The sequence below is a fragment of the Mus musculus genome, chromosome 3 (genome assembly GCF_000001635.26).
Source record: "Mus musculus strain C57BL/6J chromosome 3, GRCm38.p6 C57BL/6J".
NCBI classification, from domain to species: Eukaryota; Metazoa; Chordata; class Mammalia; order Rodentia; family Muridae; genus Mus; species Mus musculus.
The window spans coordinates 13,642,422-13,668,079 of NC_000069.6; the positions used below are offsets into that span (position 1 = coordinate 13,642,422).

General features: G+C 36.3%; 1 protein-coding gene and 1 long non-coding RNA gene across 9 annotated transcripts in view; one reads left to right on the forward strand and one right to left on the reverse strand.

Moving 5' to 3' along the window:
• Nucleotides 1-10,444, reverse strand: part of 4930539N22Rik (RIKEN cDNA 4930539N22 gene) — a 55,727-nt gene extending 45,283 nt beyond the window's left edge. The window contains exon 1 of the long non-coding RNA NR_040598.1: nt 10,409-10,444. This is a non-coding gene — a long non-coding RNA (RIKEN cDNA 4930539N22 gene). The remainder of the gene's footprint in view (nt 1-10,408) is intronic.
• Ralyl (RALY RNA binding protein-like) overlaps nt 1-25,658 on the forward strand; it is a 710,633-nt gene that overhangs the window by 170,767 nt on the left and 514,208 nt on the right. The gene's annotated exons all lie outside the window — the stretch shown is intronic.

Genomic DNA, 25,658 nt, shown 5'->3' on the forward strand with positions numbered 1-25,658 from the left:
TCTGTTTTTACAAAACCAAGACATTATAGTTTCAATTTACTCTTTGTTAGTGATTCTTTATAAAAACTGTACTCTGGGTCCTCATAAAATGGCTTACTTTGTAAAAGTATACTAATTTTCAGGGGAAACCCCTCAGATCTATATGGGGTTAAAGTTATATTTGATATGCTAAGGATGTGCCTATGTCAGACCATCCCAAATATATGGCTAGTATGTAAAATCAGAGTAATGATTACTACTGAAAGAATATATATTAAATAGGATACAACTTTATATTACATGCTGCATAAATTTCTCTATGAAGCAGATGTAGGGAGGATGAGAATCAAATGTTATTCTAAGCAAATTTGTAATATGTAATATTGCAATAGGGCATGGTGGCAACTGCTCACCCATCCACTCTGCTAAGATCTACTGAGTGCTTCGTTTGGGACAGGGGTCTTCATGAAAACAGAAATAGTGAGATGTCTATCAGCCCACCACCCAGAGCTGTTGAGTCATGGAGATGACACTCAGTTGTGTTATAAAACAAACCCTGAAGGAACAACAGTGGGAAATGTGACTGGACAACGGTCTGGTCACCAAGTATATATGTTAGGAAACAGGTTTCTTAGAAAACCAACAGCTACTTCCTATGTGGGTTGGTTGGATTTGGTTTGAAGGTGAGAAGACAATGAATGTTTATTGCTTGAAAGAAGAAAAGTGTTTATCACAACTAGTTTACTTAACAATCTGAATACATTTCCTAAACAATATCATTATAAATATAAGCCAATAATCCTAAATCCATGCAATATACTTATCATGAATCAGAAATTAATGAATATTTTCACATTAAAATGGAGGCAGTCAGAAGTTTGTGACTATTGATAGAATAAAGGGTAGGTATTATTATAGCCATGTCCGCTAGCATCCCCTGCATAGTAACAGTGAAGCAGACTGATGCATGTGTGGTACAAGTGTGATGCGCTGGACTCAGTAGCCAGGTGTTAAGAGTTCTTATCTATTCTCTGGGTCATGCTGAGTATTGCCTGCTGTTTCCTGAAAGACATTAACAGTAATTGTCCTCCTGGTTCACAGTGAGGATTCGTGTGGCACTTTTCTATTTTGTATGGCAGGAAGATCCTACTAATGCCAGTGATATCCTTAATATCATGACAAGCAAATTTCCAAGACATAGAAAGCAAATTGACACAGTTTATATCAGACTATACATGGGGAATCAGGTGAAGGAAGAGAGATTGATTTCCCTAATTTTAAGGGGCAGCTTCTATATTCCCATGTGCTGGTCATCATTGTTATTTCCTGAAAGTAAAGTCAAAGGCGACCTCGAACTAATGTTTTCTTACAGAGCTAGCCCCAGAAACTTGATGGATCCTGCACAGCACAGCATTGACTATAAAGTTAAAATTTCCTTGAGAAATGTTACCCAGTACCTTGGGCATTGGGGAAATGCAGTCTAGTGACTTCACAGTGGATTATAAAAAGAAACAAAAGTAACACACATTTTAAGCTTATCATTTCAGGGCTTTCAGGGACTTGTGCCTATTATATATGTTTGGAACTCTTGAAAATGGTACCGTGATTTAATATATTTTCATGCACAGCTGAGGCTTCTGTGGGCAGTCATACACTGCAGTAGCTACATGTTAACTTGTTGGCAGCTGTGCTTCATTTTTAGCTCAAGTCTCCTTATTTGTGTTCTTAGTGGATACCCATCCTCCACAAAACCAAAAGATAAAAATTATTACCTGGTTCATGTGAATAAAACAAAAAGTTTAACTTGTAAAATAAATGTTGATATAGCCATCTCCTTTATTTCCTTGCTTTAAGGTATGTGTGTGTGTGTGTCTGTGTGTGTCTGTGCATCTGGGTGTTTGTGTGTGTCTATCTATGTGTATATATCTGTGCATGTGGGTGTTTGTGTGTGTCTCTTTGTGTGTATGTGTGTGTCTATGTATGTATGTGTGTGTGTGTGTGTTTATGTGTGCTATACTTATACCACACACATATATATATATATATATATATATATATCACTGAGTTGCTTCCAAACTTCCAGTTCACCTGCCTCAACCTCTCATGGAGCTGAGAGTTTAAGATATCAGTCCAGGATCATCCAATGGCATTTTTCCTTATTATCGTTTTACATATCCACATTGGCTAAATAAGATAAAGCAGTATAATTTTTGAAGAACACATTAGTATTCCTAGCATCTACTTCAAGGACTTTGTGCATTTTGAGCAAATTGGAATTATCTCACCAAATTAAGCAGTGTTAAGTAGAAAACAGTAGTAGATATGCAGAACAAATCAAATAAGAGTTGTATTCTCCTAATTAAATTGTAATTTTGAGGGTTTTAGTGAACCCACTGAATTAAAAAATGTTAAAAATATCTCTCATTTTTTTAAAAATTCAATTTATATAAAAGTTCCCATTTTATTATTATACACACACTGTTTTTCATGTTGGTGATTTTATTAATTTTGAAATAAAATACATATTGTTTTTCTCCATTATTTCATAGCATTAAAAAATGCCACATTAGGACATTTTACCTTATAGTAGAATTTAGAGAATTTCCTATTATCTGAGAGTTTTGCTAGGCAGAGAGAATAGTATACATACTCCTATGTATATGTCCCATGGAATAACAAAAATACTGAAGATGATTCCAGGAAGGCATATCAGTTATAACTGTGGGGTTTTATATCTATGTCTGCATCTGCATCTATGCCTGAACCTGTATCTATGTTGTCAATGCCTGTGTCTGTGTCTGTGTCTGTGTCTGTGTCTGTGTCTGTGTCTGTGTCTGTGTCTGTGTCTGTGTGTGTGTGTGTCTGTGTCTGTGTCTGTGTCTGTGTCTGTGTGTGTGTGTGTCTGTGTCTGTGTCTGTGTCTGTGTCTGTGTCTGTGTCTGTGTATATATAACTGTACTGCAGAGTTGGATAGTACAAGATGAAAGGTGAGAATTGCAAACTTTGGCTTACTGCTGAGGAGCATGGTTTGGAGGAGATCCTTGAGGGAGCATCAGCATCCTGTGAGAAGACTGGAATTCCACAGTGACAACCATTGCAGGTAAGAAATTTGGGAGGAGGCAAGCACAATGGCTATGTGCAAGGAAGGCCAGGCTGATTTTCTGACAGTTGTGTAGGGACATGAATTATAAGACACTTAATGAATAGATTGTGGAATTGGTGTCCTAGTTTTAAGTAACAATAATATAAATATTTGCAGCAATTATGGAGAGTGGTACTTAAAGAACTCACAGGGAAGAAACTTCCAGTATTTGGCAAAGGGAAGGTTTGCAAGATCTGGATCTGTATACATACATATATATATACTGAATATATGTATATACACACTGAATATATATATATATATATATATATATATATATATATACACACACAGACATATATAGTGTGTGTGTGTATTTTGAATAGCTTAAGTATCAGAAGACAAAAGATCAGGTAACTACAGTGATAGAAATTTACTAATTATGATGTTATTATATTATTTCCTATATCATAATTGTTGAAACTGAAGATATGAGCATTCCATAGTATGTATGACTAAGGGGGATATATTATTATAGTTATGAGAGAACAGCCAGAGGCTCTTGGCAAAAGCAGAGAGAGAAACTAGTGGACTGTCCATGGCCAGTAGACTGGAGAAGCAGGAGCATAGCAGAGAGGAAGGGATTGCAGAGCATACTGGGAGAGCAGAGAGAGGGGAGGAAGGAGACGGAGAAAGAGCAGACAAAACAAGCATGGCAGAAATATCAGCTTTAAGGATAATTATTCCATATAACTAACTATAAGGGAATAAAGCCTGTGACCCGGAAGGAGTTTAGGGTAAGCGAGCAAGGAGAGACAGGATGCTTTGAAATGTGAAAATGCATAACATGTACTTGTGATGCTGACAGAACCTGGAGGCTAGTGTGCACTGTCGTTGGCTAATAGGTGTAAAGATAGCCAATTGTCTCTTCAGCACTTTGGAATTTGGGGAAATGGATTTACTTTGGGGCTTGACCATAATGACACAATGAACCTAGTAATTAAAAAGGAAAATATATACACATGCCCTAACTGAACAGTCATATTATTATATTTTAAATGGAATAAATTATGTTTTGTTCCTTGATTTCAAACTGTAAAATACTAAGTTTTTTCTTGGGAGACACAGGGAAAGCAGAAGTGATGGAAAATGGGGAATTAAAAAACAATTATTCTGAGACATGGTTTTATAAGACTAAACAAGTTGAAAAAAAACATTTCTCTAGTTTATTGCTCTTGTTTGGTAGAGTCAGCATAAACTGCCTGTTAGTAAATTGACCATGTAGCTCTGGAAGTTCATAGAATAAAAGATTAAATTATCAGCTGGGGCCAAATGAATCACTTACTAATGCAAAAAAAAAAAAAACCCTTATATTATAGAAAAATTTGAAAACAATTTTTCTATTTATAAGGTTGTCTTTTCTATAGTAATATAATATTTATATTTCCAACCTTCACAATTTCTAAGTACTCCTTCTTCTGCTAATTCTTCTGAAATAAAAAGCAATTATATCCAGTATTGAAGCATACATTTTTATTATCTATCTCAATAAAATAACCATAGATGAAAGTAAATACTATTCACATGTGGAACACACACACAGAGACACACACACACACAACACTCACTTGTGTGTGTCTGTGTGTGTGTGTTAAGTAGACACTTTCAGAATCTGAAATGCTATAAAAAAGAAAAAGCTTATACTTTTAAAAAATTTAGTAAGTTCTAAGTAAAATCTCTGTAAAACAAGATGTTAATTGCACTCAAGGGCAACTAGAGGTCTATGGTGATTTGCATAAAATTAATAAACACCACAGAAGAGTGATCATCATTCCTGGAGTATCACATGTATATTATTTGTATTCTTAGGGATCCTTGTATAGTTATTCTGAGAATTTTAAATCACTAAACCCTTGTTATTTAACAAACACCTAGGTAAGAATTTATATGGTGGCACAATCCAATCCATATCAACAGTTTTTATTAACTTAATAAATATTTAGAATCTTGTAAATCATTTTACTTATTCACATTTCAAATGATATTCAAATAATTTCCTGGTTACCCCTCCATTCCATTTTCTTTTTTTTTTTTTTTTTTTTTTATTAGGTATTTAGCTCATTTACATTTCCAATGCTATACCAAAAGTCCCCCTTACCCACCCACCCCCACTCCCCTACCCACCCACTCCCCCCCTTTGTCCCTGGCGTTCCCCTGTACCGGGGCACACAAAGTCTGCGTGTCCAATGGGCCTCTCTTTCCAGTGATGGCCGACTAGGCCATCTTTTGATACATATGCAGCTAGAGTCAAGAGCTCAGGGGTACTGGTTAGTTCATAATGTTGTTCCACCTATAGGGTTGAAGATCCCTTTAGCTCCTTGGGTACTTTCTCTAGCTCCTCCATTGGGAGCCCTGTGATCCATCCATTAGCTGACTGTGAGCATCCACTTCTGTGTTTGCTAGGCCCCGGCATAGTCTCACAAGAGACAGCTACATCTGGGTCCTTTCAGTAAAATCTTGCTAGTGTATGCAATGGTGTCAGCATTTGGAAGCTGATTATGGGGTGGATCCCTGGATATGGCAGTCTCTACATGGTCCATCCTCCCCCCTTTGCCTCTATGAAGGTGCTCCTCCACCCTGTATTCACCCAAAAACTCATAATAGTAAAACATCTTGCAACTGGTAAAATGTCCATGGAGGTCTAATGAGATATCCATTGCACAGAAGAGTCAGGTCAATAAGTAGAGCTGTAATCTGAACATGTAGTTTTACTTTTGACTCTCAGCAAGACACACAGGGAGAGAAAAAGGATTAGGAATGCTCTTGGCAAAGTGACTTTACTTAAATTTCAAGAAATATTTCTTAGTGTTAAAGGTCATTGTACATTAGAAACTGACTGGAAGCATTTACTGGGTGAAGCTGTGGGACTTTTAGAAATTTTTAAAATGTAAAATTCACATTATTATTTTTTATGAAAGTAAGATGTTTTCATATACTAAATTCTTTATTTTTAGTTTTTTTATTAATCATTTTACTCATTCACATTTCAAATGATATTCAAATGATTTCCTGGTTACCCCTCCACAAACATCCATCCCCCTCCCCTTACTCCTCCTGAACCAACCAACGTCACCACCCACCCAAATCCACAGTCTTTTTTTTTTTCCGCTCTCATTAAAATACAAAAAGGCAAATAATAATAATAATAATGTTAAAACAAGCAAAAAATGCACAGAATAAATAAACATAAAACTAAAATAACACATACCAAGTGCAAAAAGCATTCATCTGCACACACATAAACTCATAAAAGCAAATTCAGAATACAAAATATATGAGCAAAAGTTCTACAAGGGAAAAATAAAGTCCAGATAATGAATTTTGAGACAAACAAATGTATAAATGCCTTTGAGAGTGTTGTTGTTATTGTTGCTGCTGTTGTTGTTGTTATTGTTGTTGTTTTTGCTAGGCATGGAGCCTGGCCTTAAGTATGGTTTGCATACCCAGTGAGACTGTTGAAGAAATCTAATTTTTCCTTTGTAAGCAATCATCAATGGAAATAGCTTCTGGGCTAAGTAAGGGCATTTGTGACTAATAGAATACCTTTTGACTTCCCCAGGGAAGTATTTGTCTTGCCTGCAGGTTCAGGTGTGGGGATGAATTAGATCCATTGCATTATCAAGGCATACACCTGAAGAGGACTATAGCATTGGATAGTTCTTACTGTGTTATTTAGAGAGTCAGATTTTTGAGTTAGTTTTTGTAGCAGTGAATTAGAGATAATATATTACCTTATATTTGACAACTTTTTAATCATGAGAAAGAGAAAAGCTGAAAAGGATAAAATGTGAGTGCTTTGCTCTATCAATCAGTAGTGTGTTGGGGCTGGAGAGATGGCTCAGGAGTTAAGAATACTTGCTGTTCTAGTGGAGGAGTTGGGTTGAGTTCTGTTCACCCACAAAGCGGCTCCTAACTATCTATTGCTCCGTTTCCAGGAGGTCTAATGCCATCTTCTGATATGCATAGGCACCCGGTACCCACATGGTATACAGATATATATATATATATATATATATATATATATATATATATATATATATGACAAATACCCATATACATTAAAAAATAAATAAGAAACTTCAAAATGGAGCACTATGTTTGAAGGTAGACAATTTCCCTTCACTCTAGAAGTGCAATGAGTTGCATTGTACGATAGGCATTGACACCAGAGAACTTTGAATACTTACTATGCTGCTATCCAAAGATGTTTATATTTATTGTAATTTGAAAATGAGTTCAAAATATTGATTATGTCTTCATTTGAATAATTAAGTTCATTTCACATAAGCTTCTGTTGACAGTTTGTCCTGGAATGTGCAATCACAATGATGTAGGTTTGATGTTTAAGTCATGTAGCGTTTACTTCAACAGCATTTATTTATTCCCACTTTTGGCTGTTCTGGAAATGAGACAGCCAGTATCCACCTCAGTGCCACTGAGAAGCAGGGAGCTGGGAAGTGACTCAAAAGCATGCACCAGAGGCACTGGGAGAAATTAGACAGAAAGTGATGTAGGACATCAGAGCTGAGCTCAGTGGCAAGGAGGGCATGATGAGTCAGGACTGCAAATACTCTACTAACATACCCTCTATAGCAAAGAAGCCTTTGAAACAGTGGATGGCTACATTTTCTCCCCCAATGATGTAACTATTACCCAAGTTTAAAATGGAGTGCAGAAGCAGGTCAGAATGAATCACTCTCACAAGGCAAACGTAAAGGGAAGCAGAAATCAAAAGCTGGAGTTGGAGGGCATTCTAAGTCTGCAGAATACTGTGTTTTTAGAATAGTCAATCAAATCAACTAGAAGTGTTAAAAAAAAAAAGGAATGCTGCAACAAATAGGTGAGAAAGTCGAGATAATTGTGAGGCTCCTGCAGCAACATGATGAAAAACCACCACCCTGTACGCTGGGGTGAGACAAATGTGTGCTTATTCTCATATTCTAGCTGTGAATCTTATCTGCAAAAGCTAATGATAATTCTTACTTTCTAGCTTGTCAGACTACAATACTGAGGAATTACTGTGTTTGATTCTTAGTAGAGATACATTGTAGCCTCTCTTGCTTGTTGGGCTAAGTTTTCAGGAGAGGGGGAGTCTGTCAAGCATGGAGCCATTGTATCCTTCCTTTTTTCATTCTCTTAAGTATTTACTGAAGTCACACGGAATGGCAGAGTACCAAAGAGAGAGGATGACATCAGTACATTATAAAGCTTATACTCCCTGACTGTGATATATACTTAGTGTAGCATCCTTAGTGACTGATTCCATCCAGCAGCTTATTAGCAGGGTGAAACAGAGAGGGAGACATCAAAATCCTTGGGAGTTAAAAATAGGAAGTTCTTGGAGACTCTGAAAAGGTTTTTATTGGGCTCATTACAGTTTCATCTATCCAGAAATATCTTATTTGTTTCCTCCATCTATTTTCTTATCTTTGACTATCACTCCAGCCAGTTCAACAGGATATTACATACTTTCTTATAACAGTTGAAGTAGGAAAAGAAACCACTGATTTAGACTGAGATATTCATTATTGTATTAATATTCATGGGGCTGTAGGAGATTTTGAACAGAGATGATTAAAAGTGCAGGAAGAATTGTATAAAACTCATAACGTAAAGAGTCTAGAGAGGAGAATGTGAGGAAGTTCTCTGAGAAGTGGTGAGCTCTTTTGCTGTTGTTGAGCAAGCACAAGATACATCATTGAAGAGCAGGGCAAAGAGCAAATAAAGAAAAAATGACTTGGACCCATGTGAGAAACAGCAGCCTATGAGGATAGATTTTTGCTGAGGAGCACAAATCCAAATCCACTCTTTGCCTCTCAATGTGTTAGATCCAGTGATTCTAGGCATTGAAAATAAAGAAGGAAGGAAGGAAGGAAGGGATAGAGGGAGGGAGGGAGGGAGGGAGGGAGGGAGGGAGGGAGGGAGGGAGGGAGGGAGGGAGGGAGGGAGGAAGAGGTACTGGACTCGCACAGGGATTTACTGCTGCACCTGCCTTTGCACAGCTTTTATTTTTCACCTCCCTAAATCTGAGATTTGGACTGGGATGAGAACAGAACAAACACCAGCAGGGTCCTGAGGTCCTTCTTTCCATGGAGAACCACATTCAAGAGCCATGTTTCCTACTCTGTTATATAGATTTGGGGAGGTTTTGCTGGTGGAGTCTTCAGCTTTAAAAACAGAAATTTGTAATACCACTCTCTTAGCTCTTTAAGAGTTCAGGATAGGCATACATACAGAGAAATACTTTGCTTTGTGTAAAAGTTTCAGTATTTTAATGAAGTTGCATATAGTATGTTATTTGTTATAACTTTGTTGGAGGTATCTATATCAATGCATTTTCTTTATTTTTAACTCATGTAAGACAATCTGCTGAAAGAATGCCATTAAAATAAAAAGTGCATCTATTTCTTGAAATTAACTAAAATGTCTAGCAGCTAAATAAATTAGAAGATAAAATGACTGATTTCAGACCCCTGGACAAGGGATTGATGCACATATTTTGCATATCAAAACAGACCTGGCCTTCAGGTTCTCCCAGCATCTCTCAGTCCCTATCTGGCTTACCCTGTCTTCAACCCTGGTCTTTAAAGCTCAGGAGCTGAGCTGCCCTTCACCCAGTGGCATTTCCCTATATAATTCAGTGCTCTCTCTCTTTTCTCTCTCTCTCTCTCTCTCTCTCTCTCTCTCTCTCTCTCTCTCTCTCTCTCTCTCTCTCTCTTTCTCTCTCTCTCTCCATTCCTCGTCCTCCTCATCCTCCTCGTCCTCCTTGTCCTCGTCTCGTCGCCCTCATTGTCGTCGTCCTCCTCCTCCTCCTCCTCTTCTTTTTCTTCTTCTCCTCCCCCTCCCCCTCCCCCTCCCCCTCCTCCTCCTCCCCCCCCTCCTCCTCCTACCCCCTCCTCCTCCTCCTCCTCCTTCTTCTTTTTCTTCTTCTTTTCTCTCTGTGTATGTCCTTTCTCTCTTTCTCTCTCCCTTTTCTACTACTCCTTACCCTATTGATGACTCCCATAGCCTCAATCCTTGGTACCAGTGATCCAAACACAGAGCAAAACTACCTGACAATCATGATGGCTAGGTTGTCTATTCTCTGCAGGATGTCTTAGGTTATCTCTGTGTACTTTGATCCTGCTATTGTAGTCAAGCTGGCTGATGCTAAGGGTGGTTGTCATAAGATGTTTGCTCAAGCAGACCTTGTGGTTCCTGCAGATTTCACCAGAAGTGCACTTTTTAAAATACTAACTTGCTCACCAGTATGAAAATTCCCCAAGCTTCCTGTAACCACAATAAATACCTTGACCCTCTAGACTCAGGCTCTCTGACCAGCTGCAACAGGGCCAGAGAGAGACCTTGTTCTCAAGCTTATAATAAAAGAATCTTGTGTGTTTGCATCACAATTGGCTTCCAAGTTCTTCAGGGTTCTGTGACTTGAGCATAACAATTTCTTGGTTTTGTTCTAAAGTTTTCAGATGAGCTAAAGTTATTAATATGAGAACCACCTTCATTGTGTTACATAAGTTTGGATATGTTTTCTATTCATTTAATTTAAAAAGTCTTTAATTTCTTTCTTCCTTAATTTCTGTCTTGGCCTATTTTTTATTTGGTAGAGAATTGTTCAGATTCTATGAGTGTGTAAACTTTTGATTGTTCCTATTGTTGATATCTAGCGTTAATCTATGATGTTCAGATAGGATGCAGGGCTTTCTTTCTTCTTGCTTTCTTTCCTTGCTTGGTTGGTTGGTGGTTGGTTGGTTGGTTGGTTGGTTGGTTGGTTGGTTGGTTGGTTGGTTTTGTTCAGTTTGAGTTCCTGGCTTGCTCTTCTCCACCATATGGCCCAGCATATTTTATTCCCCCCTCTCCTTCAAACCCACTCACTTGGAAAGCCTCTACTCTGACAAGGTGCCAGAAGCACATATGCACATTCATAAAAGATGCCCCAACCCCCTCTCCTGAAGTTACCATTTATCTAAACCCCCACTCAAGTAGATAAAATGCTACCACATCATAGTCTGCCTGAGACTTTTTCCTCTCAGGTGAAGATGCTCAAGAGTCCACTTCCAGATTAACATGCCTTTTTATCTTTTAATTCAGCTGAAATTATTTATTTCTTCTGCAAAGGAAAGTTGCCAGGTTTTTTTTTTATTTGTTACTTTCTGTTGTGACTTATTGGTGTGTAAGAGTTTATGGTCAGTTTTGGAGAAAGGTCCATGAGGTGCTGAGAGTTATAGTCTTTGTGGTTTGGGAAAATTGATAGGATATTTCTATCAAAAATGTCAAACATGGTTGATGAGAGCTTTATATCTAGATCTGCAGGCAGCAGGTAGAAAAAGAGTAGTGGGGACTGGTTTGGGTTTTTGAAACCCCAAAGCCCACCCCCAGTGACACACTTACTCCAAAAATGACACAACTACCCTAACAAAGCCACACCTTCCACTGCCAGTCCCAGAGCATTCAAATATATGAGCCTATTGGACCCTTTCATATTCAAACCGTCTCAGCCACCATGCCCAGGAGTACTGCGATTTTAAGGGTGATAAAGCAGAAAAGGTACCTGACGCATGTATGATGCTTTGTAATTGCTTGTTGTGTAGCAAAGAAATGAAACTGTAAGTCAGTGAATGAATCACCATTGCCCGTGGATTATTTACTGTTTCCTCCAGTCAATAGGAAATCCTTCACTAGTCACTGTGTGGAATAAATAGCTGTTTGGATTTCTGAGGCATATAGGTGTGCGATACATTTTATATTTTATGTAAGCTTGCATCAATCTTTTCTTACATATTGCAGACATAAATTTTTTACTTATGTATTCAAGTGATGTCATTCTCATCTCTTCTAAGACTCTATTTGTTTTCCTTTCCCAATGTATTAGTGATCTATAACTCAGTTCCCATCTGTAGCTTGGAAGAGATTTATTGTGCAACATAATAAAGTTGATGTTGGCCATAAAAGTCAATACATTCTCTACAATCTATAAGCTATTTTTGAAAATTGATGTGAGTAATTATAGCACAATTTACATCATAAGTAAAAGGAAAAATTAACAATTACATAGGAATTACAGCCAGTGAATCCAGTCACTTAAAATATGTAGAAAAAGAAAATAAATCTATTTTCCGGCAAGTGAGTTTCACTGATTGGGAGGAGAATGATGATGTAAAGGTCACAGAGTCCCTGTGCTGGCCTAGAGTGATTCCTGTGCTGCATCAGTGTTCTTGGTTCTAAGAAAAAAGGGAATAATTTTGGAAGAATTGATTAGGTCAGAGAACTGAGAAAGAAGTGAATGCATATCATGTGTGTTCTTTTATGACTGGGTTACCTCACTTAGGATGATATCCTCCAGATGCATCCATCCATTTGCCTAAAAATTTCATGAATTCATTGTTTTTAATTGCTGAGTAGTACTACATTGTGTAAATTTACCTCATTTTCTGTATCCATTCCTCTGTTGATGGATATCTGGGTTCTTTCCAGCTTCTGGCTGTTATAAATACGGTTGTTATGAACATAGTGGAGCATGTGTCCTTATTACCAGTTGGAACATCTTCTGGGTGTATGCCAAGGAGAGGAATTGCTGGATCTTCTGGTACTACTTTGTCTAATTTTCTGAGATACCACCAGACAGATTTCCAGAGTGGTTGTACCAGCTTGCAATCCCACCAACCATGGAGGAGTATACCTCTTTCTCCACATCCTTGCCAGCATATGCTGTCACCTGAATTTTTGATATTAGCCATTCTGACTGGTGTGAGGTGAAATCTCAAGTTTGTTTTGATTTGCATTTCCCTTATGATTAAGGATGTTGAACATTTTTTTCAGGTGTGTCTCAGCCATTCGGTATTCCTCATTGAGTATTCTTTGTTTAGCTCTGTACCACATTTTTAATAGGGTTATTTGATTTTCTGGAGTCCATCTTCTTGAGTTCATTATATATATTGGATATTAGTCCCCTATCTGATTTAGGATTGGTAAAGATCCTTTCCCAAACTGTTGGTCATCTTTTTATCTTATTGATGGTGTCTTTTGCCTTACAGAAACTTTCCAATTTTATGAGGTCCCATTTGTCAATTCTTGATCTTACAGCACAAGCCATTGCTGCTCTGTTCAGGATTTTTCTCCTGTGCCCATATCTTCGAGGCTTTTCCCCACTTTCTCCTCTATAAGTTTTCAGTGTCTCTGGTTTTATTTCGAGTCCCTTAATCCACTTAGACTTTACCTTAGTACAAGGAGAAAAGAATGGAACAACTCACATTCTTCTACATGATAACCACCAGTTGTGCCAGCACCATTTATTGAAAACCCTGTCTTTTTTCCACTGGATGGTCTTAGCTCCTTGTCAAAGATCAAGTGACCTTAGGTGTGTGGGTTTATTTATGAGTCTTCAATTCTATTCCATTGGTCTACTTGTCTGTCGTTGTACCAGTACCATGCAGTTTTTATCACAATTGCTCTGTAGTACAACTTTAGGTCAGGCATGGTGATTCCAGCAGAGGTTCTTTTATCATTAAGAAGAGTTTTTGCTATCCTAGGTTTTTTGTTATTCCAGATGAATTTGCAAATTGCTCTTTCTAATTTGTTGAAGAATTGAGTTGGAATTTTGATAGGGATTGCATTGAATCTGTAGATTGCTTTCAGCAAGATAACCATTTTTACTATATTGATTCTGCCAGTTCATGAGCATGGGAGATCTTTTCATCTTCTGAGATCCTCTTTGATTTCTTTCTTCAGAGACTTGAAGTTCTCATCATACAGATCTTTCACTTGCTTAGTTATAGTCACACCACAGTATTTTATATTATTTGTGACTATTGTGAAGGATGTTGTTTCCCTAATTTCTTTCTCAGCCTTTTTATTCTTTGTGTAGAGATAGGCCACTGATTTGTTTGAGTTAATATTATATCCATCTACTTCACTGAGGCTGTTTACCAGGTTTAGGAGTTCTCTGTTGGAATTTTTAGGATCACTTACATAAACTATCATATCATCTGCAAATAGTGGTATTTTAACTTCTTCCTTTCCAATTTGCATCCCCTTGACCTCTTTTGGTGGTCTAATTGCTCTGACTAGGACATCAAGTACTGTATTGGATAAGTAGGGAGAAAGTGGGCAGCCTTGTCTAGTACCTGATTTTAGTAGGATTGCTTCTAGCTTCTCTCCATTTACTTTGATGTTGGCTACTGGTTTGCTGTAGATTGCTTTTATTATGTTTAGGTATGGGCCTTGAATTCCTGACCTTACCAAGACTTTTATCATGAATGGTTGTTGGATTTTGTCAAATGCTTTCTCAGCATCTAACAAGATGGCCATGTGGTTTATGTCTTTAAGTTTGTTTATATAGTGGATTAAGTTGATGTATTTCCTTATATTATACCCTCCTTGCATCCATTGAATGAAGCCTACTTGGTCATGATGAATTAGCATTTTGTTATGTTCTTGGATTCAGTTAGCAAGAATTTTATTGAGTATTTTTGCAATGATAAGGTAAATTGGTCCGAAATTCTATATTTTTGTTGGGTCTTTATGTGGTTTAGGTATCAGAGTAATTGTGGCTTCATAGAATGAATCGGGTAGAGTACCTTCTGTTTCTATTTTGTGGAATAGTTTGAGGAGAATTGGAATTAAGTCTTGTTTGTGGGTCTGATAGAACTCTGCACTAAACCCATCACTAAACCCATCTGGTCTTGGGCTTTTTTAAAAATTTTGTTATTATTATTATTATTATTATTATTATTATTATTTTGGTTGGGATACTATTAATGACTACTTCATCGTCTTTGGGGGATATAGGACTGTTTAAGTCATTAATCTGATCCTGGTTTAATTTTGGAACCTGGTATCTGACTAGAAATTTGTTCATATAATCCAGGTTTTCCAGTTTTGTTGATTATAGCCTTTTGTAGAGTACAGCCTTTTTTATACTCTACTCAATTCATTCTATGAAGCCACAATTTCTCTGATACCTAAACCACATAAAGACCCAACAAAAATATAGAATTTCAGACCAATTACCCTTATCATTGCAAAAATACTCAGTGAAATTTTTGCTAACTGCATCCAAGAACACTTCAAAACGATCACCCACCATGACCAAGTAGGCTGATGGTGTTTTGGATTTCCTCAGGTTCTGTTTTTATGTCTCCCTTTTCATTTCTGATTTTGTTAATTAGGATACTGTCCCTTTTTCCTCTAGCTAGTCTGGATAAGGGTTTATCTATCTTGTTGATTTTCTCAAAGAACCAGCTCCTGGTTTGGTTGATTTTTTGAATAGTTCTTATCTTTGAATATACCTTCTTCTCAGCACCTCATGGCACCTTCTCCAAAATTGACCATATAATTGACCACAAAACAGGCCTCAACAGCTACAAAAGTATTGAAATTATCCCATGCATCCTATCAGATCACCATGGACTAAGGCTGATCTTCAGTAACAACATAAATAATAGAAAGCCAACATTCACATGGAAGCTGAAGAACACTCTACTCAATGATACCTTGGTCAAGGAAGAAATAAAGAAAGAAATTAAAGACTTTTAAAAGTTTAATGAAAATGAGGCCACAGCATACCCAAACTTATGGGACACAATGAAAGCATTCCTAAGAGGAAAACTCATAGCTCTGAGTGCCTCCAAAAAGAAACTAGAGAGAGCATACACTAGCAGCTTGACAGCACACCAAAAAGCTCTAGAACAAAAGGAAGCAAATTTACCCAAGAGGAGTAGATGGTAAGAAATAATCAAACTCAGGGCTTAAATTAACCAAGTATAGTTAGCTTCTCTAGTTACTGTTTCTAATTTCCTAAAACATTGAGAATGTCAGTCTAAAATGACAGAAGTTTAGATGCAGATAAAAGCAAGAACATACTCTTTGCAAACAACAGCAACAAAAACTAATGAGGCTTTGAAGCAGTAGGGGTGAGAATGGCTGTATAAAGAAAATGTTCGCACTGTTTGATAATCACAGGTGGAAGAGGATACTTAGAAGTGTTTGGCAGGGTAACTTAGGTTACTAGGGTCTGAATCTGCATGATGTCTATGGTCATGAACAGGGACGAACAGCTTGGTTTTACTACTGTTAGACAAAATTTCCCCAAATTGATAATGGATGAGAAAATTATGGAAAAGTGGGAAATGAGCATTACCTCACATAATATCATAATGTTTTAAAATACCATCAAATGTAGGAGAATCTATACTAGGGAGTGTGTGGCCATACATGCTATATAAAAGAATACCACCTTCTTAGTTTCAGAAAAATGTGTTTTACTTTCTCATAACACACACACACACACACACACACACAGTCACACTCATAATATACACACACAACACACACACATGTAAAACTCACACATACATATACTATATACACATACATATCACAAAACATCACACACACATATTACACAAATGTATCACATAACACATAACAACACACACACACACACACACAGAACACACTCATATTCCTCTTTTGGAGCATTACAGAGGAAAGGGCAGAAAACTGAGAGTTGGAAGACAGAAGAGTAGCATGTTGTCTTTGAGGTCATGAGTGGCCATTGCACTCTAAAAATCACAGGAAATTTTATTACTTTGGTAAGGTTTTCAAAAGATTGGACAGTTAACATTCTCTCATGGAGGCATGAAGGGGTCAAAACTCCAGTCGTCAGCCTTTTCTGAGGATTTATACCCAGTTAAGATTATGTATACCCAGACAGAATACACACACACAAACAGTGTAATAACCACTGGGAAGTTGTCCATGCTTCTAAAAACAGCCCATCCCTAATGCTATTGTACACAATCCTAATTAAATTTATTAGGTCACAGACATGCAAAATAAGCATGAAAGGGACTAATCCAAGAAAAAGAATGATATCACTACAAGATGAAGAGAAAGAAGGTGTGGGATCAAGTGGATGAGGATGTGGGGGAGGGAGATAAATAGGAGTTGGGGGAGGGGTAGTTGTGATCAGAATATGAAAAAGTATTTTCAATGAAAATATATTTTAAAAGCAAGCAGAGAGGGGAAGAAAAATTTAATAGAGATAAATATGATACATTAAATACATATATAGGAATGCCATAGTTCATTATTATATATAATTAGCTTATGCTAATAAAACTTAAAAATACTAATTCTTATATTTGTATATTTTACATATATTATAAGCATATCATTGCCTTTTAAATGATTAATAATTTAAAGATTAAAAGATGTACAAGTATTCTAGTATTTTTTTAAAATAATTTTTGGATTTTAACAAATTGTGTTTAGACAAATCAGGCTCTCCCATAAGAAATGGCACTTTTGGGTGTTTAGAACTTTGAGTTCCTGAGTACTCAAATTTCTTCCTAGTACCCACCACCATTTATAATTCCAGCTCTAGGGTATCTGCATTTCTGGCCTCTGCAGTCACCTGCACTCATGTGCACAGACTCACATGCTGAATATTCACCTATACATAATTTTAAATAACAAAAATCTTTTGATTAAAAAAATAATCAAAAGGTGAAATGGTACTTTCAAAGCAACTTCCTAGAGTGCTCAGATGTTACTCTAATCTTTTGTATTTTGCTTGTTTGTTTGTTTTATAAACTTAAATTTTAATCTAGATGTCTAGTTAAAGATAAAATTATTTCACAACTTGTTCCATTACTTCAGTTATCAATGTAGGCAAGGCAGCTAAGCAACTAACTAATACTGAAAGGCTTCGGACAACAGAGTATTAGAGTTTTATGGTCTTGTCTCATGTACTGAAACTTTAAAAGCACATTTTCCAATTCATAAGTCTACCAACAAGTTGAGTTTAGGAAGCGACCATTTTAAAGTTCCTTATTTAGTTAGTATCAAGGAGAAACCTTGAAGGATTTTCAAGATTATTTTCATGCATAAAACAATGAGATTCCGTCATCCTCTCCACTGGCACTACCCTCACAGCTGGTAAACAATGAGTTAGCCTGATGGTTCATGTTATGCTACACATTTCTGGTGAGAGTTGGGTTCTGAAAAAGAGAAAGGAAATATAAAAGACACAACATTAATATGTTTAGCTTTTTCTCTTTTAGATAATGATCTGTACATAAGTTGCATGAATACCTTTTATTGTGATATGTTTATGTTATGGACCTATACTGTTATTTTTTCATGTTACAATTATGGAATATAATTATTTATCTAAATTATCTAAAGACATATTTTCCAATTTCTTTTGGAAAATCAAAATCAAATATATGCACGTTTTTAAGAAATATCCCAAGGACATCTGTAAGCAACCCACAATCAAGTTGCAATTTTTTCTACATTAAATATATTCAGTATTCATAAAGAAACAACTTCAATAGCCTCATATCAAGTTTAATCTCAGCATGTCTGCTGAACTAACTCATGTGGAGCCATGTTACGCCTTTGAAATAATTAGACACCAAGCTTTTTGGCTCTCTATCTTTCTGTACACTGGGAGCATGGCCGAGTGTTGTGAATCTAGCTGTGCATCTTTTGTCCTACATAAGTCACACTTTCTAGGGACAAATTTCACATTTGCTTTCTGTTCTAACTAAATTTTTATGCTAAATATTAGCAGTGTTTGCAGGCTATAATATCTCTTTAATATATGTGTATCATTCCCCTGGCATGTGTAACTAAAGCTAGGATAATCATATTCTCCCTTGGGATTTTTAATTTATGTGTAATGGCTTTAAGATAATTCTCTTGTCACACAACGACAACTTTAAGAAGTAAAAGTGACATATTTTCTTACGCTTGCACTTTCAGAGCCCCATGTGTGTGTGTCACGTGTACAGCATAGCATTGCCATGTGGGTACTTGCTGGAGAATATTCTTCACCTCATGAAGGACAAGTAGCTAGCGACTATCCAAGCTTGCTTCCTCTTCCTTTTTTCTGTTCTGAATCCTCCCACATCTTCATTTCATGGGATGGGCAGTCACTCTCAGGGTGAGCCTTCCCTTCTCAGCACATCCCTCTAGAAACCCCCTTACAAGCAAACCCAGAGTTACTCCTCACCAATTGATTAAGGTGATCAAATCATGTCAAGTTGCCCAGGAAAATGAACCATCACAGGTTTAAACCATTAGGACCCATACATTTGGCTTATGGAAATAACTTGATTACAGAGAAGAAAATGAGCAAAGCCTATGGGTCATGGACCAGTTGAATATAGAGACTTTTCTCAGAAGGATATTTCGCAGAATGTCCTTTTAGCATCCTGTCTGTACACCCATTATTCTAATAGTTTTGTGTTTGCTGTGGGTTCAACGTATTTAGATTTATATATATTTATTCATCACCCTTTCAGTTAGGTTTCAGTTAGGGTCATTTGAATGTGATCTCAGGGGTACACAGAAACTAATAATACTCTGTTTCTAAAGTGGTATAAAGAAATAATAAATTGACTATTTAATCTCCCTCAATTATCTCCATAAAACTTTACTATTTGTATATATTATATATAAGATGATTTTCAGAGAGTGTCCTTCACATTGGTCTTTGTTGTCAATTTAACTTGATTAATTATCACTATGAAAACACCCCTCTTGATAATCCTATAAAAAAAAAACATTTTAAGGGAAAATTCAACTAAGAAGGGAACACACAGTGTGCATGTGGGTGACAATAACAGGAGATTAATTTTCCATTCTGGATAGAAAAAGAATAGAGGAGGATGCCAGTTTAGCATTAGCTTTCATCCTTCACTTTTCTCTGCTTCTTACCTTTGGGACACAATGTGAACAACTGCTCCTTGCTCCTGCCATGATGCTTTTGTACCAACGATGGACTGTACCCGTGAACTATAACCCCAAATAAATTTGACCTTAGCTGGTTTTTGTTTGTCATTTCATCATAACAATGAGAAAAATAACTCATTAGTTTGGTAGACTGTCAGAGATTCCACTCTATCTTTCATTTTTGCTACCTTCCATGAACCAAGGCCTTCTACCATAGTCTAGAAGACTAAACTGAGAGATCCATCACTAACTGAGTACTTGCCACATGAGTGACCCACATTTACTTATATGTCATATTACTCACCAGAACTTAGGCAGGCTATGTGCTACCTAGGAGGCAGGTGAGGCTGGATGGGGGGAAGGTGCGGGGGACAGCAGTTCTGTTCATTTAGCAGAGAGCATCACCAGTGTCTTCTAAAATCTCCCCTAGAGAATTGGCCTCAAACATAACAATTTCAGTGGAAAAATCTTTTTGTTAAAAAAAAAAAAAATTAACAGAGGGAGGTCAAATAACCTGCAGAAGATTGACCTGCAGAAGAGTCTGTCTTACAGCTTCTGTCAATGGATACTGTGATTGACAGCCTAACTTCCACAGACACCCTCTCCTTTCTAAGTGTTCTCTTTTCAGCACAGTTCAGTTGATTCCTGGATAACCTATGGTCTGATAAATGAGGAGACTGTGAAAAGGATGATGCTCCTATACCTTGAAATATTAATAAAATTTGTTTGCTTTTTAAACACTGACCTTCTTTTGATTCAAGCTTATTACTTGTGGATTTCTTAAAATCTGTCTATTTACTTAAAACACATTAAAACTGCAAATGAATCATCTAGGCTACATTTTCCGAAGGACCAAGGAAAGCAAATGATACAAGTGAACAAAAAATACCAGTTTCTCACGTAATACTTTAGTTTAAACAGCTATAGGAAAGTGCTTTCCTATTACAATATATTAGCCAATAACACATCATTAAAACCTCTAATGAATCCCTTTATTCACATAAAGATAACTATTCAATCAAGTATTACAGTGAATAAAATTATACAAAATTATTTGGCCACTTTAAAAATGGTTGACTGGGGACATTCAGACAGAAAATACTCGATAAGTACACAGTATTAGCAGTTTGTTTTTTCTTTTTTCTTTTTGTTTTTAATTAATATAGAATTACATTAGTTTTCTTCTTCCTGGTCCTCCCCCTAGCCCCTTGAATGGCCTCTAAATCTCAAATTGATACCCTCTTTTTCTTTGATTTGTGTGTGTGTGTGTGTGTGTGTGTGTGTGTGTGTGTGTGTACAAATTTATACATACAACCATCGGAGTACATTTTTGTTGTGTGCATATGGTTTCAGAGCTGATCAATTTGTGTTGAATAACCAACCGATAATGGGGCTCATCCCTGTGAGAAGCTAATTTTCCCTCTCAAAGTAATCACTAGTTGCCTATCACTCTATCTTTAGGAGGTGGAACCTCATGAAGTTTTCCTCCTTTTGAGTTGTCAAGTTTGTTGATATTGTTGCTGTTCCAATCTTGTTTGTATTGTCATTTCTATGAAAAAAAAAATGTTTCGGAGTGGACTTCCTGTATTCTATTTCTCACAATCTTTCTAATCCATCTTTCTAATTCCTTGAGCCATAGAGCAGAGGCTGTGTGTGGATGTGTCCACTTGGGTTGGGGTACTCATGAGCTATTTTGCCCTACATTCTCTATTTGCTGGGAAGAGACTCTTGCATGATGGGGGTAAGAGGTACAAGTCATTGTGTTGTCTTTACTCCACAGTTCTACACAACTCTGAAGATTTGGAACCTGGAAGTTAAGATGGAGCTTAACCTGTAGCACTTGTCTCTCTGGGTGAATTGCCTCCCTCTGTACAATCTTTTCCACTTACCTTGAATTTTCAGGATTTCATTCTTCTTTACAGCTGAATAGTGTTCTACTGTGTATACGTACCAAATTTTGTGCATTCATGTCCAAGGATTTGAAATTGGTGCAGCAATTTTACAAATCAGAATGGAGAATCCTCTAAAAATAGTAACAGTGAATCATGTGACCTGGCTATGCTGTTCCTTGACAAATTCACAAAGGACTTGCTTGATATTCTACTCTACAGGAACTTTTCAACTCTGTTCATTTTCTTTCTATTAACAACATCTAGGAAATTGAAAAAATTTTTTTTTCATTTTAATCCACTATAAACCCCAAGGAAAAATCAATAGCAGTGCTTTTACAAAACCCAGAAAGATGCAAATAAATTTGTTTCTGAAAATATATCTTTATAAATGTTTGCATGTTAATTTTATATATAAAAAGCTCATGAAAAGTACTCAACCAGGATAATGAGAAATTAATTTACTAAGTTTTTTATTTTATGGTGTATAATGGAAATACTAATTATTTAGTTTATTTTGAGTAAACATTTATTTATAATGTTTCAGTTGAGTTTCCTAAAATTTTAAACTTATAACCTGAATAGGTCAAGAAAACATCTTTCTTATTATTTAGTTTGGATTGTTTTTGAGTCTAGGAGCTCAAATTTAGTAAAAGAAAGAAAGAAAGATAGATAGATAGATAGATAGATAGATAGATAGATAGAACACAAGAAGAGTAAGTACATAATTTTGACTTAACATTTAACATGTTGAATATGTTTGATTATATTATTTAATTGAAAAGACTGAACATCAAATCCAATGTTATTGCAAAAACTGACGTTTGAGATGTGATAGCTTGGCCCTCAGACCTGATTTATGTAAACACATCCATTAGCAATTTAGGCCTTCTTTTCAAATCACAAACCATTTGGAAGTGTCTGCCCTTGTGGATAGTCATTTCATAAAATAAAAGTTTAAAACATTCTCAAATGCAGCATAGTTCTGTAGCTTCATTTTATATAGTGAGATAGCTAGAGTGGCCTCAAAAAACACAGGACTGTTGGTGAGAACCTCATGTTATAGAAGAAAATGTTGGTTCTGTGTGCACCCGGCTAATAAGACACTAATGGCTACAATGAGCTGGAGAAAGGTCTAAGCAAAATATGAAATCTTCCCTATGCATTATTTTCAAAGGATTTAAAAGGTTTCTGAGTGGAGCAAGTTAAGTAATTTACTTAAAAAATAAATGGATTTGTTTAAATTTATCAAGGAGAAATATGTATGTGGAATAATCCTTGGAAAATTTAATATTTTTGTTCAGATAAACAGTATCTAATACAAATAACTGTCAGTTTCAGTGACTAATACTAGGAAGGTAGGTGTTTCCTTTCTAAGAAGCTTGTCAGCATAGGATGCATCCACCCACACAAGGGAATCGGAAGCTCCACATCACTCATAGGGAAACAACAATTTGTATGTAGTCAAAACAGTGGGTGCTTGCATGCAAACGCATAGATGTGAGCAATGGGATCTGTCAGTGTTACAGCTGTCTTTGTGGTTATGTTTTCTGTGGTTTTCACCACCCGGCCTTCTTTGCTGAGTATTTTCAAGGCTAAATCACCTGCATTCCCACTGAGTCCATGAAGTACCCATTATCCATCCATTAAGGTCATTTTCTGCTTGAGCTATAAAGAGTCATTTTCCATTATTTTTTGCCAACTAGAATATTGACTGTAATCCTCATACTCTACTGGAGCCTCTCTGGTGGATACATTTTGTCCTAGTTTCCTCTGTGAGCCAAATCTTAATGAACCCTATGATCTGTTATTACAATGAACTGTTTGAAGCCTATAGTTATAATGTACCATGACTTAGTTGTTTACAATGTGGAAGAAAGCACATTCTAATGTTTAACAAGTACTTCTTGAAAGAAAAAAAGTACATGTTGGTATTTCTTATATAATTTAATGCAACCTTCCTGCTAATAAGAATTTTTTTCTTATAACAGTATAAAATTTCTAACAGAATTGTATAGATCAATTATTTATCCCCCTTTAATAAATGAACAATGTGATATCAATGGAAGAACAAATAGTAATCACATTTGCCCTTTTTGAATAAATTTAATTTCTAGTAACTCTAATTATTTAGATAATAAATATTATAATAAATTCAATTAAATTTTCCAAAATAGATGTAAATTACTTTGAAAGACAATACTATGCAACACACATTTACAAATACTAAGTAGTAAGTAGAAAAGAAGAAACCCTTCAACCAAGTCTAAGAGACCCTTTCTATAAATGGTCCTTGGCGGGACAACAGGGGAAACCTTGGATCTATCATCCACACAATGCCATCTACCTGATTCCCTTGCCCTGTGATCTCAAGGAGTAAAGAGATTGGTGGCAATTTTACAAAAAGTAAAGCTGCTATATTTCTTCATTTGTTGGAGGAGTAAATAAATGTTTTTATAAAGAAAATGTATTCTATGTGATATGTTTGAAGTTTCCAGAAACTGCTTTAAAATATATCATCTTAACTGTATTGTATAGAACATATGATAAAAAAAAAAAAGAGTAAATAGACACCTTCACACATGGAAAATGTGCACTGAGTGTCCATGTTGGTTTAATTTTACATTTCACAAAATCTGACAGTGTGTAGACAGTAAATGTGTAATTCGTCAGACAATACTGAGGGCTTCCAAGTAGGACACAATGTTTAAAGTGGAGCCAAGCAAAAAAGATAAAATCATGTCAGAGTTTTATCATGCAAATCCATGATGATTGATTCTAAGGTAATGAGTGTGAGAGTTAGAAATTTACTGTATTTATCGCTGCTGTAATGAAAGGCACCCATTAGCCCAGAGGACTGACCTTTCAGCAGAAACCTAGATTGTGGTGGGCTCATGCTTGAGGGGTGGTCTTTCCTCTTGAGGAGATGGGGCAGGTGCCCTGTGTGGTCTTAAGTTCCAGCTTCAAAACTATTTGAACGAAGGGAACATATTTACTAGCACCTGGTTATAGTCAAGAAACCAAAACAAAGGCAAAGAAACCAAAGTTGGAGCAGGACTCTGTAGAATCAGTTCATGCTGATGTCTGTGAAGTTCCTCATTCTCTATGAATTGGAGGCAGTTTCATATCTTTTCTTGACATAGTATTTCTGACCTTGGAGTGAGATAGCACCTGAATTTTACGTTATTGATCCTGGTCAATTAAGACATATGTATCAGGGAGAACCTTCAGCTTCAATCAATTTAGCCTGTTTGGTTGTTATATATGCCTTTAAAAATGGTGAAGATGAAATATAGCCATAAAATAAGAAAAGGAAGAAAAAAGCCATGCTCTTCAGTATCGAGAATAAAAATACTCTAAAAGGTAGTCTTTTAATAATCAGACATAATGAGATAATGGATGGCAATGATGACTGACAGAGTCCTAGGATTTTGACTCTAGTGGACTTTAGATTTTTCATCTCAGGTACCATGACTGGTGTGACTTGCTAAGGAACTGGGTCTCCACACCCATGCCTTCAGGGTACACTGTCTGAATATATGAATTGTGTCGTTTTCAATTTGGGTTCAAGGCAATCAGTAATTAGAGTTATAAACAATTTGACTTAATGTATGGCTGAGTAGGTGTATCTGTAATGAGATATTAAGGAATGTTGCATATCTGCTTTTGTTAGTTGGCTACACATTAATTTAGGTAGTCAACATTAAGAACAGCTGCATTTTTCACAACTTACTCCCCTCTCTCCACTTACACACTTTTGGTAACAGCATCTTTTGAGATCAGAAAATATGAGAAAATCATAAGAAACCTATTGTCAAGTAAATGGAAAGTATCATCCTTTGAAATACCTTTTGTTTCCATTTTCTTGAACGTGAAAATCAGTCATTTTCTATATTAATACTTCTCAAAGTT